Raw genomic sequence first — 15248 nt, 5'->3', positions numbered from 1 at the left:
TATGATGCTACAAGCTTGGCACACCTGTATTTGCGGAGTTTCTCCCATTGTTCTCTGCAGATCCTCTCAAGCTCTGTCAGGTTGGATGGAGAGTGTCGCTGCACAGCTATTTTTAGGTCTCTCCAGATATGTTTGATTGGGTTAAAGTCTGGGCTCTGGCTGGGCCACTCAAGGACAATCCAAGACTCTCCCTGAAGCCGCTCCTGCGTTGTCTTGGCTGTGTGCTTAGGGGCGTTGTCCTGTTGGAAGGTGAACCGTCGTCCCAGTCTGAGGTCTCTGGAGCAGGTTTTTATCAAGGATCTCTCTGTACTTTGTTCCGTTCATCTTTGCCTCGATCCTGACTAGTCTCCCAGTCCCTGCCGCTGAAAAACATCCCCACAGCATGATGCTGCCACCACCATACTTCACCTTAGGGATGGTACCAGGTTTCCTCTAGATGTGACGCTTGGTATTCAGGCCAAAGAGTTCAATCTTGGTTTTATCAGACCAGATAATCTTATTTCTCATGGTCTGAGAGTCCTAGGTGCCTTTTGGCAAACTCCTTTTGGGCTGTCATGTGCCTTTTACTGAGGAGTGGCTTCCGTCTGGCCACTCTACCATAAAGGCCTGATTGGTGGAGTGCTGCAGAGATGGTTGTCTTTCTGGAAGCATTCTTCCATCTCCACAGAGAAACTCTGGAGCTCTGTCAGAGTGACCCTCGGGTTCTTGGTAACATCGTGAATGTGTGGCCTTTCTAGGACTTATGAAAGGCAGCAAGGCAGACAGTAATAGATGTAAGAAAAATGAGACAATCCTGATAAAACATTGGCAGACAGATGGGCAGACAGACAGATGGAGAGGCAGGCGGGCAGACAGACGGGCAAGCGGGCAGGAAGACAGACGGGCAAGCGGCAGGCAGACAGACAGACGGGCAGGTGGGCAGACAGACGGGCAGGCAGACGGGCGGCCTCAGTGTGCTGGCTTGAGGGAGTTATTGAGGAGCTCTGTAGTAATCTACTTCAATAGTGGGTTGCCCTGGGAGGAAAGACACGCAGAGTTAAAAGCAGGAACAAATCCCTCTCCAGAAGTGGCCTTATTTCTGTCCCTCCCTCTGACTGACAGTCCTTGTACTGAAATAAGAGGCTGCAAGACTGCCCGAAGGGATAAAACCTCCATTGATTCTGATGCAATTTGAGGCAGGCAGGTTACAGACTTGTGCATCCAAAAAGTAAAGGGCTTCGGAATTGGTATTCTGAAAGGTGTTTGGAGTCAGGAGGGAGTGTGGTGTGCACCGCAGTGGCAGTGTTGCATTTGGGGGATCGATACTGGGCTCTTTTGGCTGGATGTAGAGCAGAGGGGAGAACATACTTGTCACACAGCAGCTCTCTGACAGACAGGGCTGAAGGGGCTGAAGGTGGACATTCTGCTGCAGAAGAAACACAGGTTCCTAATCAAACTTTCCACAGGAAACTGTTCACTCCCAGGGCATCTATATTCTCATGTTAGCCCTGCCCTCGTTCAGTAATTTGGGTGGAAGGAGAGAGGAGATTGGAGGTTGTGCAGGAGGCTACTTACTGTAGTGTACTGTAGATGAAAACCATTTGCTGTCTGTCTCTGAAATGTGCACAGCATGGCGAGGTTAAACCATATTTCTGTTCCTTGGTGCATGGTAGTCTTCAATTCCTGTTTTGCCCCTCTCACAAGCTATCGTCTCGCAAACATGGGAGTAATACAAGTAATTTGGAGCACACAGAAGGTGTACTGTACATATTGATTTGTCATGTCGTCAGTTTCCATATGCTGATGATAACTGTTGTTTTACAAGTTGAACATCTAAATGAATGACATCCTGTACTTACAGTATATTGAGTACTCTTATTTTATCAACAGTTAAAGAGCGTCCCTACTTTGCTAAATGTGTGTCGTAGTTCCCAGTAGGGTTGGGCTGTGGAGGCTGTCAGATGTTTGTGTGCGATGCTGCTTACCTGACTGGGGAGTTTGAGTGTTCCTGGGTGGGAAGGAAGGCGACAGATAGACACCGCCTGTTTGATCCCCTGAGTATCTCTCCTTACAGCAGTCACTCCTGATTGATGTAACCTGTCATGTGCTAAACAGATCTATTTTTCCTCATACCCGTACCATATGTTAAGGGGAAGACTGAAGGCAAACACGCTGTTGAGCTCTGTGCTACACTGCTCTCTCCCCACTTTCTCTCTGGCTCCTTGATCTGCTCAGGCTCCCCAGGTTTGGTTCAGAAATTGGGTTGTGTTATACCTGAATGTCAATGGTGCTTTTTACTGAGAGAGAAGGGGTTGACTTTCAGATGTGTTCTGCACACATCAGTGGTAGAGAGCAGCAGAGAAACAGTAAATATTAAGTAGCCTAGTAAGGTATGAAAGCCCTGGCTCTCCCTTTGCTCCTCGGGTGTAAGACATAGTTCTGTTTTTCTCATTTTGCTCAAATTAGTATGTTGGAGCGCTATTAATGAAGATTTGATAAAGCTTGGCCCAGTGTCTCAACAGTGCATGTTTTATGTATTTTACCAAGTTGTTGCTGCTACTGCTGAATTCCTGCCTGGTTTTCACTTTCCCCTCTTTCTTTATTCATGGAAGATCAGCGTTCTTGCTGTTTTGCTTGGCACTTACCTGTTTATTAAAGTTCCAATGCAGCAGTTTTTATGGGTAACAATTAAGTACCTTACTGTAATAGATTTCCATTAAAACTGGCAAAAATAGCTTTTTAGTAAAACATGATTATTTACTATCAGTGGTGGAAAAAGTACCCAATTGTCATACTTGAGTAAAAGTAAAGATACCTTAATAGAAAATGTGAAAGTCACCCAGTAAAATACTACTTGAGTAAAAGTCTAAAAGTATTTAGTTTTAAATATACTTAAGTATCAAAAGTAAATATAATTGCTAAAATATACTTAAATATCAAAAGTAAATTAGATATGTCGAATTCCTTATTTAAAAAAAAACATTTCCTGTACACTCCAACACTCAGACACCTTTTACAAACAAAGCATTTGTGTTTTATGAGTGCCAGATCAGAGGCAGTGGGGATGACCAGGGATGTTCTCTTGAGAAGTGTGAGTTTGAATTTTCCTGTCCTGTTAAGCATTCAAAATGTAACGAGTACTTTTGTGTGTCAGAGAATGTATGGAGTAAAAAGTTCACTGTTTTCTTTAGGAATGTAGTGAAGTAAAATTTGTCAAAAATATAAATATTAAAGTAAAGTACAGATACCCCCCCATAAACGGCTTAAGTAGAACTTTACACCACTGTTTCACAGAGGAAAAAATAATTAAATTTAGATAGTAATGATACCAGGATAATTGTATCTAAGGGTAGCGCATGTTCAATTAAGCATACATATACATTGGTGTAGATTAAAACTAATGATTAATGATTTGAGGTACAGTGGAAATATTATTATTATTAGGTTTTGTTTATAGTTAATTTTTGGGTTTCTGAATCGGTGTAGTATAATGAATGCTAACGAAGTGTTTTGTGTTTTTTCTGGGAAAATGGGGGTGTCATTGTCTCTCTTTGAAATGTTTCCTGGGACTATAATCTTGGGGAGAGTGAGTGAGATTGAGGCCGTAAACTACCAAATTGAAAAGGGCCTGGAAGTTTTTGTGTGTTTTTACCTTAAGGTTTGCAAATACACACACAACACATTTGTTATGACTATTTGTTGGTGTTTTTAAAAAACTATGTTTGATTTGATTTTTTACATTTCCTTTGGGTTTGGTGAGTTTTCCATTTGTTTTAGTGCCAAGGTATTTTAAAGGGGCACACACGCACACACACATTTTTCTGAGTTTTTATTTTCTGAGTTTTAATTAAACACGTGAATTCTTTTGATAAAGGAATGTTCTGGGAACCTGGGATACAACATGTAGGAAATGTTTGACTATTTAAAAAAAAAATGTGTCTAATATAGTAAGAAACCCTTCTTTGAAGGGTTTGTATGACCTATTATGACTTTCCGTTGTGGCTTGATCACCCTCATTGGAAAGCCATTTGGATAATGAATTTAAGGTAATTTGTAATACTGATTTCAAGGTAATTTGTGTAATTGATAAATATGATGGAGTTTATAGTTATTAGCCATATTAACTAGGGGTAGGCTGCTTTAAGTCTATTTTCCTATGACCATATGGGTAAAATCATTTTTCTTTGTGGAGTTTTTCAGAGTAGTGATTTTAATTTGATTAGCTTATTTAAATTGAGTTTTATCTTTTGTACCAGTAGTAGTTTTGTTTTATATATTGCTCTCATGGAGAGTTATGTGTTAAAAATTGGGGAGGATTCAGTTCTTTGAGGTTTTGGATTGAAGTTTACACACCTTGAGTGATATGTGAAGGAGTGTATTGTTGTGTTGTTGTGTTGTCAAAACCCCCTCTAACTGGCTGAAGAAGAGTGACAAAGGTGTTGAATAAGGCCCTGTCCGAACCACTTCTACCGAGAGAAGGGAACCAAGCCAGAAATCGGTGTACAGTATCCGATCTAAGCTATCAACTGCTTTTCTTTCATGTTTTTCTCAGGAGTGTGAGAGGAGTCCACGTGGAGTGAGCATGGAGAGAAATCTGTTCTAAAATTCTCTTATGTTGCTGGTATACTGGTTGACGAATGGACAAGACATAATGGTAAAGGTGAGACATTGAAATTTGGACATTATAATGGGACATCCACTTTGAACTGTAAAGCTATCTGAAGAAGAACGAAAAGGACGCCAGAAGAATCAGTGCCTGTAGGAGGGAGTCGGTCAACTGTGCCAAAAAATTGTTTTAGACTTTTGTGGTATCAGGTTGATAGTAGAGGTCTACACCACGTAAAATTATAGTAATTTAGATTAAGAATGCATTGAGATACTGATCTGTATTATAATCGTGATAAAAAAGTTAATAGTAGAATTCTGGGATAATTATACTGGATGTTAATATAAATGTACATTTTGCCAATGTCGATGTGTGTTAAATTGAGTTTTTTACTTTGAGTGATAAGACCAATTTGAATCACTGAGCAATGTCATTCTAAATTTTGGTTGGATAATTAACTGGGTTCTAATTATGATTTTATTTGGAAATTGAATGATTTTTAAAACTGAAGGACTGTTTTGATTGTTGCTATGAACTAAAGATGTTGACACTATTATAAGCATGTCATGGTGAATGGAGAGGGTGAACTCTGATCTGGAGAGTGAAAATTATCCTAATCTATTTGATCTATAGTCATTGCCTTATAAATAGTGGAATCGTGATGCTTGTCTTGGGTCATGTTCATTAGGCACCAAGGGGAAACATTTTATTTGAACTAGGAGTCATTACCTGGATTTGTTCAATAAGATATGCTAATTTTTGTTTCTGGAATGGAAATAGTCATTTCCAACATACTATGCTGATCCATTGGAGTGTGATAGATAACTAAATATTATTTTATTAAACTCCATTGTTGCATGCATTGGATTATGCATTAAACATGTGCTTTTCACTGTCTATGGAAAATATAGCTTTGTATCTCATAAACTGTATGCATTTTTTTGTTTTTCTTCGTGTGTTCGTGCAGGTGACTGTGTATCATAACCTTCCCAGACAAATTGCTAGAGTGCTTAGGAAATGTGTTGGGGATTGAAATAAGAGACAGTGCTGAGTTTTGGAATGACGCTGGTCATGTGCAGGAACCCCATGCAATGAGTTATTGTTTTATGATTTTTGGTTTATGTAGAATATATGTATTTTCTATGTAAATGGATGTTCTCTTAAATCTTGTAATTTTCTTTTAAGTCGTGAATATTCTCAAAATGGGGGAGATGTCGTGGAAAATTGAAAGATGATGTTTTAATGCTTGTAAAATTGTTATAATGCTTGTATTACATTCTAATAGTTGTTACATTCGACAGAATAGAGTATTGTGTGTGTGTTCCACTGAGGATGGGCCTCTATGAGATAGCACTGACAGAGGAGATTTACGATGTCTTTGGGTAATAAAGCCTAAAGAGCATTCCAGATAACATGAGGTAATGTTATCGTGCTATACCGTACCAGGGTGAGACGGGTTCCAGTTTGGAGTAGGAGGGGGCCAGACACTGGTCTTTACAATGAGAACTGTTGACACAGCAGTAACTGTCTGCTATGTTTTATAGATATCTTTCATACAAATCTTAACCTTTGTGAACTGTTCCTAAGATCTGTGGTTCGTCATGTAAGTTGAGAGGGGTGTATCTTGGCTATAAAAGATCTTTGTACTTTTCTGGTGGCACTCTCAATGGTTCATTATAGATAGCGAGTTGTTGAAAGTCAAATGCTATTACAAAGCTTAATTATTATTAAAGATGTAGTTTAAGTATAACTCTGACTGGTGTGTGAAGTTTGTCTCTCTCTCCTCATTTGGTAATACAGAAAAATGCCACCACACCAGCCTTTCAAAGCCCTTCATGGCTACAGACGTGAGTGCTACGGGTCAATAGTCTTTTAGGCAGGTTACCTTAGTGTTCTTGGGCAAAGGCACTATGGTGGTCTGCTTAAAACATGTTGGTATTACAGACTCGGACGGGGAGAGGTTGAAAATGTCAGTGAAGACAACTTTCCAGTTGGTCAGCGCATGCTCACAGTACACATCCTGGTAATCCATATGGCCCTGCGGCCTTGTGAATGTTGACCTGTTTAAAGGTCTTACTCACATCGGCTGTGGAGAGCGTGATCACACAGTCTTCCAGAACAGCTGGTGCTCTCATGCATGTTTCAATGATATTTTCCTCGAAGCAAGCATAGAATTGTTTAGCTTGTCTGGTAGGCTCGTGTCACTGGGCAGCTCTCGGCTGTGCTTCCCTTTGTAGTCTGTAATGGTTTGCAAGCCCTGCCACATCCGACGAGCGTCAGAGCCGGTGTAGTACAATTCGATCTTAGTCCTGTATTGATGCTTTGCCTGTTTGATGGTTCGTTGGAGCGCATAGCGGGATTTCTTATAAGCTTCCAGGTTTTAGTCCCGCTCCTTGAAAGAGGCAGCTCTAGCCTTTAGCTCAGTGTGGATGTTGCCTGTAATCCATGGCTTCTGGTTGGGGTATGTACGTATGGTCACTATGGGGACATACCCGGGACATATTCCAGTCTGTGCTAGCAAAACAGTCCTGTAGCTTAGCATCTGCTTCATCTGACCACTTTTCTATTAATCTAGTGACTGGTGCTTCCTGCTTACATTTTTTGCTTGTAAGCAGGAATCAGGAGGATAGAATTATGGTCAGATTTGCCAAATGGAGGGCGAGGGAGAGCTTTGTATGCGTCTCTGTGTGTGGAGTAAATATGGTCCAGAGTTTTTTTCCTCTGGTTGCACATTTAACATGCTGATAGAAATTTGGTAAAACGGATTAAGTTTCCCTGCAATAAAGTCCCCGGCTACTAGGAGGGCCGCCTCTGGGTGAGCGTTTTCTTGTTTGCTTATGGCGGAATACAGGTCATTCAATGCTGTCCTAGTGTCAGCCTCTGACTGTGGTGGTATGTAAACAGCGACGAAAAATACAAATTAAAACTCTCTAGGTAGGTAGTGTGGTCTACAGTTTATCATGAGATACTCATATACGACGCCCTCTCACTCCACGGTAAGCCCGGGGAGTTGGCTCAGGTATCCAACCTGGCTTCGCCACACTCCCCTTTAGCCCCCCCCCCCCAAGAAATTTTTGGGTGAGCCTCTCAGGTTTCCAGCCACTCTGCCTTGCAAGCGCCTCATAATGCCGCCTCTCTGCTTTTGATGCCTCCAGCTCCGCTTTGGGACGACGACACTCCCCTGGCTCTGCCCAGGGTCCTTCTCCGTCCAGAATCTCCTCCCATGTCCATTCCTCCTTGTACTGCTGCTGCTGTTGCTGCTGCCCGTTGCCACGCTGCTTGGTCCGGGTTTGGTGGGTGTTTCTGTAACGACTTTCTTCCTGGGGTGAAGTAGAGGACCAAAATGCAGCGCGGTTAGTGTTCAACATGTTTAATTTGAACATAAATGGTGAACACTTACAACAATACAAAAACAACAAATGTGAAAGTCGAGACAGTCCTATCTGGTGCAGAACACAAACACAGAGACAGGAAACAAACACCCACAAAATCCCAACACAAAACAAGCCTCCTATATATGAGTCTCAATCAGAGACAACGACTACCATCTGTCTCTGATTGAGAACCCACACTAGGCTGACATAGAAACAGACAAACTAGACACACAACATAGAATTCCCACCCAGCTCACGTCCTGACCAACTAAACACATACAAAACAACAGAAAACAGGTCAGGAACGTGACAGTATGTGTCTCAAATGGTATCCTATTCCCAATATAGTGCACAACTTTTGATCTGGGCTCTGGCCAAGAGTAGTGCAGTATATAGGGAATAGGATACCATTTCAGATGCAACACACAGAGAGGCCCAGGGTTGTCAGGTGATGCAGGTGAATATTGACCCAGAGGATTCAAGCACTCCATATTAATCACCAGGTAATTCAGAAGTATTGCCTTCATCACTTATCAGAGCTCTTATTTATTCAGCTCCAAGGCTTGCATCCCAAATGGCACTCTATTTCCTATATAGTACACTACTCTTGACCAGGGCCCATAGGGTGCCTATCCACACTATCTAGAGAAAGGGGTGCCATTTATGACTCAGCCCCACACCTTCTAGCACCATAATCACTCTGTTTCTCACAACCGCTTATTGTGAGAGCTCTTATACATGAGCTAGATAATGAATTCAACATCATGAATGTGTGGGCTCTTTGTAAATGAAGAAGTTCAGGTTGACTGTTTAACAAATAGACAAGTATCTTACAAATACTTTTTTTCACCCACCACTGCACAATAAAAACAGGGACCTGTTAAGGGCAAAATATACTTTATGAGCATGTCAAATTAGCTGTTCTCTAAACATTCACATTTATTGTAAAAAAAAATTATGACAACTTTTATATTATGTTAGCAGCATCAGAAATCACTTTTTGAAATTATCCCGACTTTAATTACTAGATCCCACTAATGGAGTCTATACAAACACAGTTTAATTAGACTGTAGCATTGTTTTAGCACCCAGGACCAGCTATTGTAAATCATCCCTAATCACACTGAAAAGCCCATTGGCGGCACCAACGCAATAAGGAGGTGAGTAGAACAGAGAAAAAGAAAGGAGTATATGAAGGAGAACTGGAATTCAACTCCAGTATATTGCAGTATATTCAACTTCAGTATATACTCTTAATATGAAGATCATGTGTTCTATTAGATGCTTGAATATGTTCTATGTCTTAATTATTTCACTGATCATGTGAGTGGTCAGTATGATTCATCATTTACAGGTGTTTAAAAATATATAAATAATTAACAGTACCCAATATCTTTCCAGGTATATGAGTGTCTCATGGTCAAATCGTTTTATTGCAAGGCAATCTAGTACTGAAAGCATAAGTTACAGCTATCTAGCACTGTATAAAAATGTGATTAGTAGTTGACTCAGAGAGAGAGAAAGACTATAGTTGAACAGTTTTGAACAAACTATTTTCTTCAAAAACTAAGGAGAAGCAGCACAGAGAGAGATCTAGCTATATTTCGTTGTATTTTTTTTCTTAGTTTACTTAGCTAATGCAGCTAATTTAGACTACTCACCAACCTGACTTCGAGAGTAATGCTATTTATGTTAGCTAGCTGGCTAAGGCTATCCAACACTGCAACTCATTCAAGTTAAGGTAAGCTTTCAGTTTTATTAATGTATTGCTACTGGGGCCCGACGGTGTAACTGCTAAACAGATTGCTGTACACTACACTTTTTCCTGCGTGATTGTACACATGGATTGAAATGTGGGTTTACTAGCGCATCAGTTCTAGTTAGTTGACTATAACGTGAATATGGTGACAACGATGTAGGCTGTGCAGCGGTTAGCGGTTATGGTATGAAGGTCTGGCTTGGAGAGGTTTTTGTGCCTGGTCACAGACAGCTGTTGACTTGTGCACTGAAGTCCACAAGAAAAGATAAAAGGTGAGAGGAGAGCGTGTAGATGTGTGAATGTCACGGCCGTCGTAGGGAGGAGACCAAGGCGCAGCGTGATAAGCGTACATTCTTCTTTATTTAAAGAATGAACACTGAACAAAACTAACAAAATAACAAAACGAACCGTGAAGCTAATATGGCTAGTGCAGACAGGCAACTAAACATAGAATAAGAACCCACAAATACCCAAGGGAAAATGACAACCTAAATATGATCCCCAATCAGAGACAACGATAAACAGCTGCCTCTGATTTGGAACCAATTCAGGCCACCATAAACCTACACATGCCTAGACTTACAAACACCCCATGACATACAAAGACCCTAGACAATACTAAACAAGCATACCCACCCTCGTCACACCCTGACCTAACCAAAATAATAAAGAAAACATAGATAACTAAAGTCAGGGCGTGACAGTACCCCCCCCCCCCCAAAGGTGCGGACTCCCGACCGCAAACCTGAACTTATAGGGAGGGTCCGGGTGGGCATCTACCCTCGGTGGCGGCTCTGGTTCTGGACGCCGCCCCCCCATCTTTACACTGATCCCTCCGCCTTTGTAGATCCGGACTGCGGATCATCGCCGGAGGCCCCGGACCGGAGACCCTCGCTGGAGAACCCGGGCCGGGAACCATCGCTGGAGACCCCGGGCCTGGGACCTTCGCTGGATACCCCGGGCCTGGGACCTTCGCTGGATACCCCGGACCGTGACCGTCGCTGGAGACCCCGGGCCGGGGACCTTCGCCGGAGGCCACGGGCCGGGGATCGTCGCCGGTGGCCCCGGACTGGGTACCGTCGCCGGAGGCTCCGGACTGGGTACCGTCGCCGGAAGCTCCGGACTGGGTACCGTCGCCGGAAGCTCCGGACTGGGTACCGTCGCCGGGAGCTCCGGACTGGGTACCGTCGCCGGGAGCTCCGGACTGGGTACCGTCGCCGGAAGCTCCGGACTGGGTACCGTCGCCGGAAGCTCAGGACTGGGTACCGTCGCCGGAAGCTCTGGACTGGGTTCCGTCGCCGGAAGCTCTGGACTGGGTACTGTCGCCGGAAGCTCTGGACTATGGAAGCGCACTGGAAGCCTGATGCGTGGTGCCGGAACTGGTGGTACCGGGCTGAGGACACGCACCTCAGGGCGAGTGCGGGGAAGAGGCACAGGCCATACTGGAGTGTGGAAGCGCACTGGAGGCCTGATGCGTGGTGCCGGGACTGGTGGTACCGGGCTGAGGACACGCATCTCAGGGCGAGTGCGAGGAGCAGGAACAGGACGTACTGGACACTGGAGGCGCACTGAAGGCCTGGTGCGTGGTGCCAGAACTGGTGGTACCGGGCTGGGGACATGCACCTCAGGGCGGGTGCGGGGAGCAGGAACAGGACACACTGGGCCGTGGAGACGCATTGGATATCTGGAACGTAGAGCTGGCTCAATGCCCATTCTAGCCTGGTAAATGCGAGGAGCTGGAATAGAGTGCACCGGGCTAAGAATGCGAACTGGAGACACCGTGCGCATCTCTGCATAACACGCTGCCTGACCAGTCACACGCTCCCCACAGTAAGCACGAGGAGTTGGCTCAGGTCTCCAACCTGACTCAACCAATCTCCTCGTGTTCCCCCCCAATTTTTTTATTGGGGCTGCCTCTCGAGCTTCCGTGCTAGCCGTTTCCCCTCATATCTTTGCCATTCCTCCTGCGCTGTTTCTACCTGCTTCCATGGCAGAGTCTTGTTCCCTGCCATTACCTCCTCCCAGGTCCAGGATGTCCTCCACTCATCTTTCTCCCGGGTCCATGATGTCCGCTCCTCATTCACACGCTGCTTGGTCCTTTTATGGTGGGTTCTTCTGTCACGGCCGTCGTAGGGAGGAGACCAAGGCGCAGCGTGATAAGCGTACATTCTTCTTTATTTAAAGAATGAACACTGAACAAAACTAACAAAATAACAAAACGAACCGTGAAGCTAATATGGCTAGTGCAGACAGGCAACTAAACATAGAATAAGAACCCACAAATACCCAAGGGAAAATGACAACCTAAATATGATCCCCAATCAGAGACAACGATAAACAGCTGCCTCTGATTTGGAACCAATTCAGGCCACCATAAACCTACATATGCCTAGACTTACAAACACCCCATGACATACAAAGACCCTAGACAATACAAAACAAGCATACCCACCCTCGTCACACCCTGACCTAACCAAAATAATAAAAAAAACATAGATAACTAAGGTCAGGGCGTGACAGTGAAGGAATTATACAACGAGCAAAGTGATGATTGTCACGTGACTAGGGGGTATTCTAGTTTAATATTTCTATGTTGTGTTCTAGTTTATATTTTCTATGTTGGTGTTTTGAATGATTCCCAATTAGAGGCAGCTGGTAATCGTTGTCTCTAATTGGGGATCATATTTAAGTAGATATTTCTCCCACCTGTGTTTGTGGGATATTGTTTTGTGTTTGTGCCTGTGCACATCCTAGTCACTTTTCGTTATTTTTTTATTGATTTATTGTTTTTGCTTTAAGTTTCACTTTGAAATAAATATGTGGAACTCAAACTCCGCTGCGCATTGGTCCCGTTCCTACGACAACCGTGACAATGATGCTGTATGTGGCTGCTATGAAAGGGAACCGTGTGTGCGGGTGACCAGTGTGCGGATGTTCATTCTGCTGAGTCTGTTGCGAAACATTTCTTAAACAGAAGCAAACGTAACGAAATGGGGAGGGACCTACCTGAATTTGTTTCAATAGAAACTCTTGTTTTAGTTGCAAAACAGATTTTTTTTGCAACTGTTTGGACTAATGATTACACCCTAATGATCAGATTGATGTAGGCAAGAGTGTGTGAGGCGGTATTGAAGGTGTCACTGTCTGTCACCTTGATTGCTCCAGTTTGTCTCTCGACCTGGGCACCTACATTATAAACTTTAATTTGTGGGCTAGATGGTAGCAACCTCATGATGGGTATAATGTAGGGCAAATTTGACTAACATGTAATAGCCTAACCCTATCGATGTTACATTGAGCTGGGTGAATGGAATATGAATGACAGTCATCCAATATGCTGTAATAGAAATAAGGCCATGCTCAGAAAAAAAGAAAATGTTTCTCTCTAATCTTGAAGAGCACAAACCTCCACTGGTGTTGACCCACCTATGTTCCTCACCTATAGATGTGTAACTCAGCTACTGTGCCTCAACATGCTTATTAGTGCAGTCGAAGTTCAACGTTTTCATTTGTCAAATTGCAGACAGCAGACACTCTCTGAAATATTTGTTAATAGATTAAAAGGCACCAGTTCCAGTTCATATTTACTAGACCATTTACCACTAATCAATAAAGCATAAGATAAAAACACACGCTATACATAAATAGATAGAAAAACAACAAATATAATATAAACTCAGCAAAAAAAGAAACTTCCTCTCACTGTCATCTGCGTTTATTTTCAGCAATATTCAGCATATTTGTATCAACATAACAAGCTTCAACAACTGAGACAAACTGAACAAGTTCCATAGACATGTGACTAACAGAAATGGAATAACGTGTCCCTGAACAAAGGGGGGGTCAAAATCAAAAGTAACAGTCAGTATCTGGTGTGGCCACCAGCTGCATTAAGTACTGCAGTGCATCTCCTCCTCATGGACTGCACCAGATTTGCCAGTTCTTGCTGTGAGATGTTACCCCACTCTTCCACCAAGGCACCTGCATGTTCCCAGACATTTCTGGGGGGTATGGTCCTAGCCCTCACCCTCCGATCCAACAGGTCCCAGACCTGCTCAATGGGATTGAGATCCGGGCTCTTCGCTGGCCATGGCAGAACACTGACATCCCTGTCTTGCAGGAAATCACGCACAGAACGAGCAGAATGGTTGGTGGCATTGTCATGCTGGAGGGTCATGTCAGGATGAGCGTGCAGGAATGGTACCACATGAGGGAGGAGGATGTCTTCCCTGTAACGCACAGCCTGCAATGTAACGCCTGCAATGACAACAAGCTCAGTCCGATGATGCTGTGACACACCGCCCCAGACCATGACGGACCCTCCACCTCCAAATCGATCCCGCTCCAGAGTATAGGCCTCGGTGTAACGCTTATTCCTTCGACGATAAACGCAAATCCGACCATCACCCCTGGTGAGACAAAACCGCGACTCGTCAGTGTATATAACTTTTTGCCAGTCCTGTCTGGTATAGCGATGGTGGGTTTGTGCCCATAGGCAACGTTGTTGCCGGTGATGTCTGGTGAGGACCTGCCTTACAACAGGCCTACAAGCCCTCAGTCCAGCCTCTCTCAGCCTATTGCGGACAGTCTGAGCACTGATGGAGGGATTGTGCGTTCCTGGTGTAACTCGGGCAGTTGTTGTTGCCATCCTGTACCTGTCCCGCAGGTGTGATGTTCGGATGTACCGATCCTGTGCAGGTGTTGTTACACGTGGTCTGCCACTGCGAGGACGATCAGCTGTCCGTCCTGTCTCCCTGTAGCGCTGTCTTAGGCATCTCACAGTATGGACATTGCAATGTATTGCCCTGGCCACATTTGCAGTCCTCATGCCTCCTTGCAGCATGCCTAAGGCACGTTCACGCAGATGAGCAGGGACCCTGGGCCTCTTTCTTTTGGTGTTTTTCAGAGTCAGTAGAAAGGCCTCTTTAGTGTCCTAAATTTACCTAACTGTGACCTTAATGCCTACCGTCTGTAAGCTGTTAGTGTCTAATCGACCGTTCCACAGGTGCATGTTCATTAATTGTTTATGGTTCATTGAACAAGCATGGGAGACAGTGTTTAAACCCTTTACAATGAAGATCTGTGAAGTTATTTCGATTTTTACGAATTATCTTTGAAAGACAGGGTCCTGAAAAAGGGATGTTTCTTTTTTTGCTGAGTTTACAAGAGACAAACAACAAATACGATATAAAAGAGACAACTGCCTGGATTGGGAATGCTCAGAGGTGAGGGACAGTGATGGGTCAATATGTTTGCCTATCCACGAGCTCTTGTAACTTGAAGTAAACAATCAACAAACATTACAGACACATGCCCATAGCTCAGGTGTAACAAGAATTATGTATTGATACAGTATGTTGAAGATAAGTACTGTAGGTGTAGCCGTTCACTGAAAATGGATTACAGTATAGGTTTTCGCTTGTTTTTATTCTGCTTTTATAGATATATATATATATTTTATTTTTTCCTCATTTCAGTTGTAGCCTTTAACAGATTGTTTTCTTCTCAGATATAGCCTGGTTTCCTTTAT

This window comes from Salvelinus namaycush, chromosome 18, assembly GCF_016432855.1.
Source record: "Salvelinus namaycush isolate Seneca chromosome 18, SaNama_1.0, whole genome shotgun sequence".
Lineage (NCBI taxonomy): Eukaryota > Metazoa > Chordata > Actinopteri > Salmoniformes > Salmonidae > Salvelinus > Salvelinus namaycush.
The sequence above is the reverse complement of the archived record's forward strand: the minus strand, read 5'-3'. Positions refer to the sequence as shown.